This window comes from Ambystoma mexicanum, chromosome 1p, assembly GCF_040938575.1.
Source record: "Ambystoma mexicanum isolate Mex_15411 chromosome 1p, UKY_AmexF1_1, whole genome shotgun sequence".
In the NCBI taxonomy this organism is placed as follows: Eukaryota; Metazoa; Chordata; class Amphibia; order Caudata; family Ambystomatidae; genus Ambystoma; species Ambystoma mexicanum.
Genome location: NC_090921.1, coordinates 231219308 through 231224287, shown reverse-complemented (window position 1 = coordinate 231224287; position 4980 = coordinate 231219308). Strand labels below are relative to the sequence as shown.

At 51.9% G+C, this 4980-nt stretch overlaps 1 non-coding gene across 1 annotated transcript; it reads right to left on the bottom strand.

Annotated features, from left to right (window-relative positions):
* Positions 1 to 2437: 2437 nt before the first annotated feature.
* TRNAL-UAG (transfer RNA leucine (anticodon UAG)) lies at positions 2438 to 2519 on the bottom strand. Its single transcript has one exon. It is a non-coding gene; the product is annotated as a tRNA-Leu (tRNA).
* Positions 2520 to 4980: the final 2461 nt, after the last annotated feature.

Sequence of the window (4980 nt, the reverse complement as noted above, 5' to 3'; positions counted from 1 at the left end):
TTCAAGATGCACATGGATAACAGGGCCGTGCCCCTCCCCCACCTCGTTGGGTGATGCTGTAAAAGCCTCTGAAATTGGGCTCCAAGCCCACAAAATCCTTGGGGGCGCAAAAAGCCCGGGAACATGGGCTGCAAGCCCTGGAAAAAGAGAGACAAAAGTAAGTGGCGTGGGCCAACAACAGGAAGCGCCAGCAATATAAGGAGCCGTCCGCTGGCAAACAGTAAACATAATTTCGCTGCAGACGAGGGACGCAGGGAAACGTGTATCATTTTCCCTCCTAGCCACCCTACAGAAGAAATACTAGGTGAAGGAAAGAGCAGAAGGAGCGCTGCACCATTGCAGTTGCAGGACAGCGTGCGGCGGTATGTAAGCGACCAGTGGCACTGTAAGAACTACAAAAGAGCTGGGAAAATACAGAGGCGTTTTCGCTCATCCCTGGATCAGCAACCCTCCGAGGCCTAGCGGCAGGGGCGCTTGTTGTCTGTAAGAGGGCTCCGCTTTTCCCGTCAGAAAGAAGCTCTCCTCCAGCCTATGATCGCCTGCAGGGGCAGGTGGACAACGGACAGGGGCGGTTGGGGGAGCTGTGGCCTAAAGTAGATTTGGTTGGAAATGTGGGGGAAGCAAGAAAGAGATGAGCCAGTGCAGAGGCGTAGACAGGGTAGGGCCTGAGCGGGCAAGGCCCACCCAAATTATGTAAATGCCCACTCAGCAGCGCTATGTGGGCATTTACAGGTGTTAATGTCACTGCAGTGGGCCCAACTACATTAGCGTTAGGCCCCACTTGTTAAGTAACCCTGCCCACGCCTCTGGCCAGTTGACTGGTCTTTGCACCAGGCGAACAATTCCACAAGAGCGTTTTACTATAATGACAATCATGTAGTGTTAAAGTGATGAGTGATGGGTTTGTTATAATAAACCTGCTGCCTTTTATGTAAAAAAGAACAACGGTCTCCAGCAGTTATGTGATACAATGAGGAGTACATGGGTAAGAAATGGACATATGCAAGTATTATGGTATAGTATGTGGACAAGTGCCCAGGTTATGGCAGTGATGACAGGGGTGGCAGTGATGACGGTGGGTCCAACCCCCACCCTCGACTTCAGGAGGCACACGGGTGACAGCGCTGTGTCCCTCCACCCCCAGCTGGTGGATGCAGTAAAATCCTGCAAAATCGGGCTCCAAGACAGCGAAATCGTTGGGGGCACGAAAAGCCTGGGAACACGGGCTGCAAGCCTGGGAAAAGGGCAAACAAAAGAAAGGGGTGTGGGCCAACAACAGGAAGTGCTGGCAATATAAGTAGCCGGCCATTGGCAAACATCATTTCGCTGCAGACGGGAGACGCGGGGAAACATGGATCATTTTGCCTCCCACCCACCCTACAGAGGAAATACTAGGGCAAGGAAAGAGCAGAAGGAGCGCTGCACTGTTGCAGTCGCAGGACGGTGTGCAGCAGTATGTAAGCAACCAGTGTCACTGTAAGAACTACAAATGAGCTGGGAAAATAGGGAGGCGTCTTCGCTCCTCCCGGGATCAGCACCCCTCTGAGGCCTTGTGGCGGGGGTACTTGATGTATGCAAGAGGGCTCAGCTTCCCCGTCAGAAATGTTATGATCGCCTGCAGGGGCAGGTGGGTCACGGACAAGGGCGGTTGGGGGAGCTTTGGCGTAGAGTACAGTTGGTTGTAAATGTGGGGAAGCAAGAAAGAGAGGAGGCAGTCGGCTGGTCGCCGTACCAGGAGAACAATTCCACAAGAGTGTTTTACTATAATGACAATCATGTAGTGTTGAAGTGATGAGTGATGTGTTATAATAACCTGCTGCATTTTATGCCAAAAAGAACAATGGTCTCCAACAGTTATGTGATACAATGAGTAGTACATGGGTACGAAATGGAGATATGCAAGTATTATGGTATAATATGTGGACAAGTGCCCAGAGTATGAAAATTCCACTCAGCCACTATACAATTCTCCCACTGGTACCAAGATCAAGAATACAGGTGTGCCACTCCACATGATTTATTTATTAAAATTCCGTACCATGATGGTGGCCAACATAACATGACAAGTGATGTGGAGCATCCTTACAAACACACCGCATTCCATTCAGGAGATGGTAGTCCAGTCATGTTTATTTATTAACATTCTGGGGCTTGTAGCCCTGAATTTCCCAATTGTAAATCATGGACTACGCATCCCATAAGGCAAATAAAAAGTGGACTGGAATACTATCTCCCTGGGCATGTTGATACGAATGGCCCGGGAGATGGTTGGAAGAAAAGCCGGCAATGAAATGGTCAGTTCTCTGTGCAAGCAAAATATTTATAAAAGCATATCAAGTGAGTCCTGACATGGTTCCAGTCATTTCTCTCTAGAGAGGTCAAAAGCCTGAGAGTCGTTATGGGAGGAGTCGAAAAGAGGAATTAAAAAAAAAAATACTGGCAGCGGTGGGATTCGAACCCACGCCTCCAAAGAGACTGGAGCCTAAATCCAGCGCCTTAGACCGCTCGGCCACGCTACCATAGAGACGTAATTATGTGGATACACCTGAATACCATACCTATATACAATTTGTTGAGAAGAGGATAACAAATGGCTCAATGCTGGAAGACAGTTAAAGCACAAGTGTATTGTGGGAGAAAGTCATGCCAGAGCCCTAGGTGTGCCCTTCCCAAATTCTTCTGGGAAGTGTTACTCAAATGTGATTTGGCATTACATTTGGACTAGGAGAGTGTTGAAGGAGGACGCGCACACACGGAGATCGTATTAGTGCTTCCTTTATTTCCTAAACTGTAAAACTAACTGGCGCTCAGCGCGCCTTTTCCCATAACTCCCTTCTCCCCTTCTCCTCCCGCCGTATCATCGCTCCGCCCCCACAACGGTGGGGGCAGGCACTCCTTAACCCCTGAGTGCTCGGCAACATCACCCCCGAACAATATATCCAAACATCTAAATTAGCATTCTTCAACAAGTCTCATAGGTTTCCTTACAGTTCTCCGTGGCCTCTCCTCTTGGTCACCTGCCTCTTGCGGTTCCGAGGTCCTCTCTTCTCTGCTCGTCCCTCCTGGGTCTCCTCCTGGTGGAAACCACAGGTCGTCCCGTGGCTCTCGCGGCTCTGGAGAGGCCGATCGATATAGCGGCTCTGTTCCTTCTCGTCTGGAGTAGTGTCTGAATTGTTGACAGTTCCTGGTGACAGCTCTGCTTTGATCCTCGGCTGTCACCATAGTGCCTTTCACTGCGGTTACTCTCATGGGACTTGGAGCAAACCGCGGATCTGTCTTTCTGGGCGTTGGTTGCTGGACGAGTACTTCGTCTCCAATGTGGAAGTCTTGCATCACTGCATGACGGCGGGCGTCTGTCTCTCGTCTCGCTCTCTCCTTAGCTTCTGCATCCCTTCGGAGCACGTCCATGTCAAGCGGCTCCTCATCAGATGGGTTGTGCGGTATGCGGGTTCGTACTTTGTAGCGAAATATGAGTTCGGCAGGTGTCTTATTGGTGGCTTCGTGAGGAGTGTTTCTGTAGTCCCGTAGGAGTCGGCACAGCGCCTGATGTGGGTCGACCGCTTCCACTCTTGCTCTTTGTCTCGTTTTTTTGATTGATGCCATGAATCGTTCAGCCATTCCGTTCGCTTGAGGGTGGCGAGGAGTTATTTTCGTATGTGTAAACCCTAGATGTTCTGCCAGTGTTCCAAATTCATGGCCACTGAATGGGGGCCCATTGTCGGATTTGACTATCTTGGGGATCCCCCACTCGCTGAATACTTCTTCTATCGCCGCCGCTACTTGGGGGAATTCGGTGGTGTTGACCGTTTTGACTATTGGGAAACGTGAGTGTTCGTCTATTATGAGCAAGAGGTAGTCACCCTCTTCCGTGGGTCCGTAGAAGTCCATGGCTACCCGTTCCCATGGTCGTTCGGGTATCTGTGTGTGTTGGAGCGGGGGTGGATGTTCCGCAGGGGCTGTGCACTGACAGGCATGGCAGTTTTTTACCCATTCTTCCACTGCCACGTCCAGGAGCGGGAACCAGACATGGCGTCTCAGCTGCCTCTTAGTGTTTTCTGCTCCTCTATGGCCCTCATGGGCTGTGCTTACCACTTCATTCCTGAGCGTGGCGGGGATGACTATTTTGCACCCTCTGAGGAGGATGTCGTTGTCCTTGACGGCCAATTCGCTGTGTACCCTGGCCAATCTTTCAATTTCTTGTTTGCACGCTCCTGGGTGTGCCAGCGTCGCTCTGTGGTGGTCTCTCCATTTGCTGGACAATGTGAGACTGATTGCGAGTGCCATGGTGGGGTCGGCAGCAGATGCGGCAGCCACTCTCTCCAGGGACAACGCCGGAGGTAGCGAGTTCGACGCTATGTACTGTACGTAGGCGATGTCTCCCTCACGAGTCAGTGGGGCCCCCACTGGGTGACGTGAAAGGTAGTCAGCGGGGTTAAGGTCACCCCCTGGTCGATGCACGATGTCATAGTCATATTCCTGTAGGCGGATTCCCCAACGCTCGATTCTCGGAGGCATCTTGGTGTGCGGGTTGCCAAACAGTGAGAGCAAAGCTTGGTGGTCGGTTATTAGAGTGAACTTCTTCCCAATGATGAAGTCATGGAAATGTTCGCATGCCCAGACGGCAGCTAAGCTCTCTTTCTCCGCCTGGGAGTAGGCCAGTTCCGGGGTGGACAGGGCCCTGCTCGCGTATGCGACAACGTGTCTCGGGTGGACATCCGCCCCGCTGGTCTGGGCTAGGATGGCACCAAGGCCCACCGGGCTCGCGTCCACCACAATTTCAGTGTGCCATGCGGGATTGAAGTATGCCAAACGGTGTGCTTCCATCAAAGCTCGCTTGATGTCGGAGAAAGCCTGGAGGCATGCGGGGGTCCACTCAAACACCGTGTCTTTCTGGAGGAGTTTCCGTAGGGGGTCGGTGAGGGACGCGTAGTGCGGTATGTACCGCGCACAGTAGCCAGCCATGCCGAGGAATGAGCGGAC